The following is a 9,853-nucleotide window of genomic DNA, read 5'->3' as shown; positions in this document are numbered from 1 at the left end:
ATGATGTGAGGATTAAATAAAAGAGCAGTGAATGTGAACAGCACGGTACTTGAAATAGTGGAAATGTGCAGCAAAAGTTAATCCTCCTTCTTTCCTACTTCCTGGGAAAATCAAAGAATCAGGGATGCTGTATTTGAGTAAGTAAATTAGCCAACCCTTTGACTCCATGTTAACTGATAGGATCATTCGAGGAATTGTCAGAAAAGAAACAGTTTTTTAAAAAATTCTCAAATTGAATTGAATCAAGTGAGTTAAAAAATAAAGTCAACAACTGCTTGGTGTTTGCAGCCTTAACTAAATGACTCTTCTCAGGTTTATTCTCCTTATTTCATCCTTAGGTACAGTGGCAAAAACATTGTAGTTATGGTTTGAAAAACTTCGTTCAAGTCCCAAGTGTTTATTAGACAAATCAGCTAACATCTCTCACTCATGATCTATTTAATGAGAAAGAAGCAGTAAGAGCCACTTCACCATAAATAAGAATCAAAATAATAATTGTCTATAAAAATCTTTCTTTTGGCCAAATACAAATATCCTTTTCTTGGTTTGGTTTCCACCAGAAACACTGAGACAGTAAATTTAGAGCAGGTAGGTTTTGAGTTACACAAATTGAAAACACTAGGAGATGAAACAAGTGAAAGAGAGGAAGGAGAAAGGAGTGTGGCAGATTAGAGATGGCCACACAGTTTTCAGCCCCTAAGATTGAGAGGTTACCCCTTCAACTGAGCATGATGCCCTGGTAAAAGGAGATGGGGTCATGATTTCTCTGACAAATAGAATATGGCAGAGGGACACCATGCCAATTTCTAGGTCAAAGCCTTAAGAGACTGGCAGCTTCACCTTCTGTCTCTTGAAACACTTGACATCAGGGCAGTAAACAGCCATGTATGAAGTCCAATTAGCTGTTAGAGAGACCAAGTGGGAAGGTCCTAATAGTTCATGGGGAAGGAGATCCAGCAGGGCTCAGTTTTCCAGATGTCTTCACAGAGGCACTAAGAATGTGAACAAAATCAGCAAAATTATTTTGAATCCTCAATGTCATCACAGCCACCAGCTGAATACCACTGAGTGTCCCCAGTTGATGTGATATGTTTCTGAAGAAATGTACAGCTGGGCTTTGCCCAAAGGTGTAATTTATAAAAATAGAAAAATTCAGTAAAATGATGGGGAAGCCACTAATACTTGTAGTAGTTTGTTAGATGTCAATAAATATTCCAAAAAAAAAAGAGGATATCATCAAGCCAGCTATCACTGCGAGTGACTGAAACTTAATCCTATATGAAAAATTTGGGAAATTATGTCAAACTTAAAGTTACGCTACTTGAAGGATGAGAGAGCTGGAATACTTACACGTCAACTTACTGTTTGATGACTGCTGAACAATGGTTGTCAATTCTCTAGCACATCTGGCTTGGTGAATCCCAAGAGGTACAGCACAGCATATGCATCTGCCACCATTCTATACAAATGTATAGGTCTTCCTTTGCCTTCCTTCTGCTAACATATTCTACACTGATTCTGATTCTAGGGCTTTTATTTCACCAAAAAGTGTTTTCAAAAATCTGAAAACAGTTATGTGTTTTGAAGAAATTAAATAAAAATTTGTTTGAATTTTTATTTATTTAAATCCATGCTTTTTTTTTTTTGTCTTTCTAGTCTTATCCTTACAGTTTTTTTTTTAATCATCTTGTATAAACCCTAAAACAAAGTGTTGAAATCATCACTGAAATGGAAAAGGCCATAAATGTTTGTATTTGCAAATGTTGGCTCCCTTTCTTACTACTTTGAATTTGGGAACAATAGAAGCCAGTGGATGTATTTACAAATATCTAGCAACTGAAAAAAAGCGTTTTAAACTTTTGATTGTCTGTTTATTTTTATGTTGCTGCTTTTTCTTTGTCTAGGTTAATGATTAGGGTCTGGAAACAGACTTGCTGAATTTGAATCCGTGCTCAGCTACTTACTTACTAATTCTGTGCTCTGGGGAAATTACTTAACATTTCTGTGCTTCAGAAATCTTTCATTATCAGTACAAAGAAGGAAACTAATAATGTTTTACTTCTGAAAGGATTGGTGTGAGTAAGAATAAATTATTAAATATAAATCATTTGGAATAGTGCCTGGCCTACGTATGTATACAGGTCCTTAATAAATGGTAAAACGTTATTATTTTTAAATTATAATATAAAATATAGAAATGACAAAAAGATCTAATATAGCAAAGGACTATCAAGGGGGCTAAGTACATTTAATTCCTGGTTGTGTCTTTATACCAATATAAAGCTGTTTATGGAATCATAGCTTACTCAAAGCAGAACATTCTCTAAGCTTTATTATTCTACAACTTGAACAGAACAGTCATGAGCAAGAAGTATTGAACAGAGAAAGCCTTAGGGTAGGCATTTATTGTTCATTTTGATGCCATTCGCAGACTCTTTCTAAGTCAAAGAACGATGTGCCCAAATTCCAATCCGTAATCTTACTCATTTTTCATAACTAAAAAACATGCCTTTTAGTCCTTCAGATTGAAAATTGGCAAAGATAGAAGCATACAAGCAGTTTTACAGTTTAATGAGTTTAAGCAAAATCTTTTTATAGCCCAGATTCTCTAATACAAATCAAAATTGCAATTCAAGCTTGAATAAAAAAAGAAAGAAAAAGTCTGAAAGAATACTAAAGAAAAAAAACATGGAAATGATATTTTAACTTTTACTGTTCTGATCCCTTTCCTTTGATATGCTGTAATTAATAACTGGTGTTCTCTGAGTTCCTGTTGCTATTTCTGGTTTACTCTCTTCCCTGCTGGTTACTTTCACTATGAAATGGTTTGCATCTAAAGTCAGAGTTACAAAATAATATGAATTAGATCACTTAGTCTGAAATGGTTGATTGACTGTTTTCCATAGCATAGAGCATCATGCCTAAAAACCTGGTCAGTCTCTAGTCTTATCTTGATCTTAACTCTTTATCTGGCTCAAGAATAGTCCTGAATATGGATCAAACAGTCTCTAGTTATTATGATTCTCATTAAGTCTACTAGAACTGATCATGGAGTCAAATCTTGGTTTTATTCTTTCTGTTCAAAACACCAACCACACTTCCTAATTGTTAGATGCTGTATTTTTCTGACTCTCTCCTTTTCCTGGCTCAAGGCACATAATTGTTGAAGTTGTATGATGTTGTCATAAGGGTTTGTTTTAGTATCTTCTCTAGTGAGTGTTTGAAATTTTCTGTAATATGTTAAACAATGTACTAGATTATTACTGTCTTTATATTTTACTGGAAGCTTTATCCAAACCTGTTTCTGCTATTTTTTTTTTTTAACATATCAGAACAAGTTTTTAATCGGAAACTTTTGAGCATATAACACCTAAAAGAGCTACTCACTCATCCCATTCTCTGGTAAACAAACATGTTGGGGGCAAGGATAACAATTTCTTCTTCAATGTGAACACTTATTAATTAATAATGAATCCCTAAAATGGTTTATCATAACTAAGTATTCCTCAATGAATTCATTGTAAGGTGTCTTTCTACTACACTGGGACATGAGAGCTCACACCGAGCCTTTCGGCACCGAGTTTGCGATGCTTTTTAAAAATGTGTCTAAACTCAGTCAAAACCTAATGTTTTTTCTCATGTTTTTTGCTTCCCACTTCTTTACTTCTCCATGCTTTCTTTTAACATGGACTTGGGAAGCTGAAACAGCTTTCAAAGTAAGGGAGTCATAGTTACATAAGATTTAGATTCTACAGTGAAATCATAAGGTGGAGTTAGAATTATTGCCCTTTATAATATCTTAATGTTGCAACATCAGTTTAAGTGATAATAAAGCCTTGCATAGTAAAGTCTTTAAATAAGCATTAGATTATATTTTAATCACATAAACAAAAAGGGAGGACATAGAAAAGAAATAATAGTAGGATAAAAAGTTCAAGATTTGTAAAATTGCCATTATTAACCATATTCTTTCATCTCCCTGAATTTGATTTTACTTGGCCTCACACACAAATAACAAAGGTCTTCTCTTTCTTCATCCTTCCCTCCCTCCTTCCCTTTCTCTTATTTATTGTTGAATATGAAGAAGGAGCAGAGAGACAGGTGTATTTGAGTCAATATAAGTAAATTTATGACACAGATTTACTGTATTACTTTTCTTCTTTCTGGTTGAAAAATAAAATATTTTTAACAAGTTCAGAAACTATGCAGGTGCAGCCTCCCTTCCTCTCCACTTGCAATGTAAAACACAACAGTCATGTAACATCAACTCATCTTTCCTTGACCTGAACCATTTCTTTGAGACAATCACTCTCAATTTACCAAGGGCATGAAAGGTTCTTAATGTTCTGGAAACTTGCATTTAATTAAAAATTTATCGAAGTAAGAACTCCTAGTATTTACTTTAAAAATGACCATGTTGGCTACAAATGACAGAGACTTGGTTAACATATGTAATAAAGAGAAATACATTGGTTCTCTTGATTGGTAGGATCTCATGGTAGCTACAAGATCTAAATAAGTGCTGCAAGTTCCAGAGCCTCAAGACTGGAACCAGGATCTAGTCAGCTACCAAAGGTTTCAGATACACATCTCTTAGCATGGCAGAAATAGAGTTTCTTTTTCCAATGTCTACATAGTAATCCTAGAGAAACAGACTCTGGTCTTGCTTGAGTCTGAGGCCTACCTCTAGAGCATTCATTATTTTCCAGAGAATGAGATATTACAAGTGTCTGAATCTAAAACACACATCTATACATATAGTCAGAGGGCTGGATCTCTGATTAGAAGAGGGAAAATAGGATTAAAAAATGCACTTCATAGTCAAATGCAATAGCTACCTTGTGATCCTTGGGACAGTCATTAGAATGTGACATCTGCTTTGTTGTGCCAAAATAATTTTTTTAAAGTGTCTATAATGTATATTATAAACACATGCACAAATTAGTCTCTAAATAGTCAAAATATTTGCATTTTCCGAAAAAATGCCATATTTTGCTTCAGTGCTAATATGATGAGCTAAATATCCTTAAATAGTTACTTAGTACTGCATACATCTGGAATTTTAAACCATAATACTGATAAAGGATAGGGAAAGCTTTTGGGAGTCTAACGCATTGCAAAAATAGGAGAATAAAAAAAAATCTGTATCAGGGAGTACAAAATTAAAGATAATGAAAAGATTGCCAAACAAAGATTTAATTTAATCTCATTATGCTTTCTTGAAACTTCCTTGTCAATTAAACCACGTCAAAAAATTGAGCTAAGGAAAAATGGACTAATCAATAAAGAAAGAAACTTAAAAGAGTGTAAATCAATAGCCTAGTTCCTTTCCAAATCAGAAGCCACAAAACTTAATCTCATCTCATTTTTGTCAATAGTTGTTTATAAGTAATTTGGAAAACTATACAAGATTGTTACCATAGAGATGAATAAATGGGTTGAAATCCTGAATAATCAATAGTACCTTTTATTCTTAAATTTATAAATATGTTTTGGATATCTTCTGCAAGATCAGAGAATGACTAGATATGTGTATGTATATTTAATTGATTGTTCACAATCTTAAAAATAGCAGTCAATCTTTACATTCTTGAAATAAAGTCATTTCATGAAAATTCATAAAATATATACAGTTGTATAAGGCCAAACATGAGTGCATAAAATACTCAGCTTTTTAAATTTAACATGACTTGTTTACACTACTATTTAGTTTATTTAACATCTAATCCCCCATACAAATGCCAAAGCTTTAGCCTTTTCTGTCTAAATAATACGTACCATGAAAATCCAGATAATTATTGTGTTTATGTATATATTTATCAGAAACTTATCAGCAAGTTGGTTGATATTACCTTTGAAAAATAAGATTATGTTTATATGGTCTAAGATATGATAAGAAATTGTTAGGTAGTAACTATGTGCCAGTCATTTTCAAAGGAATTTAAGGCATAAATGTTTTATAATAGAGCATTTATCATAGATATTAATGTATTTTGCCAGTGAAAACTCGAAGTCTTAGAAACAACATGTAATCAACAGAGCCAGGATTGAATCAAGTCTGTTTGACCTCAAAGCTCATTGTATGATTTACGGTACTAAATTGTCTTTAATTACTGATTTATACTGATGGGGAAAAATTATTTTCCAAATATTTATTTCATTTCCTCTGAGAGGATTAGACATCTGTATGCATTGCAATGTGACAGAGAGCAACTTCTTTCAGTCAAAATATACTAATTTCTTAATTGTCAGGCATGTCCATGTGACTTGCCTTGATCCACAGACTGTGAACATGAGTGATGTATATTATGTCTAAGCAGAAGCTTTAAGGAACACTGGAAGTTTCCAACACCTGATCTTTTCTCTCTGCCTCAGATACAGCATTTGGTTAAAAACCAAATATGGTTTGGTCTTCTTGCCTGATACCAAGTGAACAAGAAATGTACAGCAAAGAAACAGACACAAACAGTTAATATCAGTGAGAAATAAAGGTTTTTTGATATAAATTATTGAGATTTCAGGTTTTATGTTATTTATTGCAGGCAGTACTATGAATATTTACAAACAGAGTATTTATTATTATAACAATTATGAAGTAAATGTGGTCTTAGTAGAATATTCTACTTCCCATTTTAAAGATAAAACTTTATGTGGTGAAAGCTCTTGGCATTCACTATTCACTATTGGTAGGAAGTTCTGATGCGGTCAGTGCATCTTAGGAGCATGAAGACAAATGACACATACTAAGGATAGAGAGATGAAAGGTAGAAAGATTCTGGATACCCCATGACACAGTTGCATCACCTTTCCAGGCCTGGATTAAACTCTGACATCTTCCAAAGTGAGAAAAATAAACACTGTACTTGTCTAAGTCACTATAGTTAGATTTCTGTTATATTTTTCTTTGTAATGCAGCCTATAACATATGTGAAGCTTTAGACCTGCAAATTCAGACCTCTTCCCAGCTCAAAGAAATTTTCTTGTGTTTGCTTACTCTTTTCCTCCTGTTCCCTTTTCTCCATCAGAACTTATTAGTCACATTCAGCCTCGTGGATCTATTGTACAAGTCTTACAGCTTTTTACTTTACGTATATGTTCTTTGAGATATTTCTTGCATCCGCTCTTCTGTATTATTTAATTCAGCATTCAGTCCTGATCGTCCTCCCCTTTAATTCATAAACTGAATTTTCTGAATTTGACTCGTGTGCTGCCATGCTCCCAGAGCACTTTATAATGTTGCAGTTAGAACTTTTGGCCAGGTGCAATGTTTCATACCCTTAATCCCAACACTTTTGGAGGCCGAGACAGGAGGATTGCTTAAAGCCAAGAGTTCAAGACCAGCCTAGGCAATATGGCAAGACCCCATCTCTACAAAAAACTAAAAACTAAAAAATAGCCAGGCATGGTGCCATGTATCTGTCATCCTAGCTATTCAGAGGGCTGAGGCAGGAGGCTCACTTGAGCCCAGGAGGTTGAAGATACAGTGAGCCAAAATCATGCCACTGCACTCCAGCCTGGGTGAAAAAGAAAACCCTGTTTCTAAAATAAATAATAAATAAATAAAAATTAAAAATAAATAACTTTCAAGTGCTTGAGTGTTTGGGTTTTTTGTTTGTTTGTTTGTTTGTTTTTGTTGTTGTTGTTTTTTTAAATCCAAGATTTGGTCACTTCTCCCTACTAATTCTGAATTAATGGGTATGTGTTTTGATTATTCAATCTGAGCCTTTTTATCAATGTGGGGAGCCTATCCAAAGAGTAGATTTTTATGTGTTTATTTATGCACTTTTATGCTTTCATTTATGCACTGATTTATTGGATATATTGGGACTCATGTCTAAATATTAGACAAAATCAAAAGGACTGGGCACACTGTGCATCTGTGAACTAAGGGCAAAGTGTTCACTTCTGCTTAAGGCCCTTGCAGTAGATGTTTCCGCTTGTGGGTCTTTGTAATAGTTTCCTATTTGATATGTAAAGAAGACAAACATGCTTTTTTCCCCTTGGCATTTTGGAGAGACCCAGCTTGCACTTTTAGAGTCTTTCTGGCATTCTGGCACTCTCAAAAGGCTATGGCATTATGCCCAGATTTCGCTAATTCCCCCACAAACAGCTCCTGGCAGGAGGTTCTTTCTTCCATTAAGGCCTCTGGACTTATTGGCCTTATTGCAGGAAATTTCTTATCCCCCACATCACTCTTTAAAGGGACCTCCACAAATCTCGAGGCCTAGTCCCTCCTAAGAGCCTGCAAGTGTCAGCAGCCACTGGGTTCAGGAGAGGCAAATAACCTAAGTCTGGCTGGGGAGTGGAGGAGAGCCATGTTCAGGCTCCAAATTCCCAGAATTTCCTTTATTTGTGTTAAGATGATAAGGTATTTTGCGTGGGTATTAATTTTATATATTATTGCCATGACCAATTACCACAAACTGAGCAGCTCGAAGCGACATAAATTTATTATTACATAGTATCTGTCGGTCAAAACTCTGAGAGGCAGAAATTAAGTTTTTGCAAGGCTGCTTTCCCCGCTGGAGCCTCTAAGGAAATATCCGCTTCTCAGCATATTCAGGATATTGGCTGAATTTTGTTCCATGAGGTTGTAGGACTCAGGTTCTCACTTCCTTTCTGTCAGCTGGGAGCAAATGTTTGCTCCCAGGAGTTGTCTCCATTTCTTTCCATGCTTTCCATTTAGCCCTTCCAGGTTGGCCAGGTCAAGTCTCTCTCACACTTCTAAACTCCATCGTTTTATTCCACTACACTCCTTCCTTTCCTTTAAGGATTTATGTGGTTAGACTGGGCCAACCAGATAATACAATATAATCATCTTATTTTAAGATCTATAACCTTATTTATATTGGAAAATCCATTCTAGTTCATCTAATGTACACATACATTCTAGGGATCAGGGCATGGGCATCTTTTGAGAGCCACTCTGCTTAATACAGCATATTTGAATATTGTTGGGATTAACCTATTTTATATAAAGTGGTCAAATATAAAGGAGAGAGGTGGTTATTTATGGTTTCTAAGGCAATAATAATAAATAGTATCCTAAATACAAGTGAGTTAATTGACATAGAAGAGAAAGAGGAGTTCCAATAAAGTTATAGGAAGGAAGAAAGAATGGATGGTAAAAGTGGAGTTAAAAGGATAAAAGAGGTTCAAGACAGTCGAGGTGAGCAAAAGAGCCTTAAGCTTCAGTGAGAATGAATAAAATGAAGATTCGAAGTTTTACTTGATTTAGCAAGTCGATGTCCTTGAATACCTTTTTAAAGGGTGTTCAGATTGGAGAAAAGCAATAGAAAACAGATTGCAAAGGATCAAGAAACTAATGAGAAACTGATCATGAATACATCTAATAGGATTTAATGTTTTGGATTGAAAGTGCAAGGAAAAAAACATGTAGCTGGAGCTACAGTGTCATGCAGTTAAAGGACACAGGTTGAAGGTAGTTAAGCATCCTGAGAGATCTTTTTGTAGTTTACAAGTGTGATGATTAGGTTTTCAGACTCATGTGTGAGATATGCCTTCTTCAAACCTTTTTATGCTATCAGCACATTATCTGGCTGACATTATAAAAAGAGAGAGAATTCTGAGAATATTTTCATGATTGGATATGGGGTGAGAGAGAAAAATATACATCAAAAATTACTGTCAGATTTCTGTTGCTCATTGAGTTGATGGTGCTACCAAGGCTTCACCAGGAAATGGGAAGAGAACACCACAGTTGCAGAAAGAGGATTAATTTGATGTTATGCTTTGTTTCATAGATTACTGGTTACCATGCCAATATTTATGTTTCCATTCAATCTTTCTTGCAGCACCATAATTTTGTGCTGATAAACAACATACTTGCCAA

The 9,853-nt window shown here is 34.7% G+C and overlaps 1 non-coding gene across 1 annotated transcript; it reads left to right on the top strand.

The window, feature by feature from the left end:
• Positions 1-9,462: 9,462 nt before the first annotated feature.
• On the top strand, positions 9,463-9,566 carry LOC119625559 (small nucleolar RNA U13). Its single transcript, XR_005241749.1, has one exon. It is a non-coding gene; the product is annotated as a small nucleolar RNA U13 (small nucleolar RNA).
• The last annotated feature ends 287 nt before the right edge of the window (positions 9,567-9,853 follow it).

This window comes from Chlorocebus sabaeus, chromosome 10, assembly GCF_047675955.1.
Source record: "Chlorocebus sabaeus isolate Y175 chromosome 10, mChlSab1.0.hap1, whole genome shotgun sequence".
NCBI lineage: Eukaryota > Metazoa > Chordata > Mammalia > Primates > Cercopithecidae > Chlorocebus > Chlorocebus sabaeus.
The sequence above is the reverse complement of the archived record's forward strand: the minus strand, read 5'-3'. Positions and strand labels throughout refer to the sequence as shown.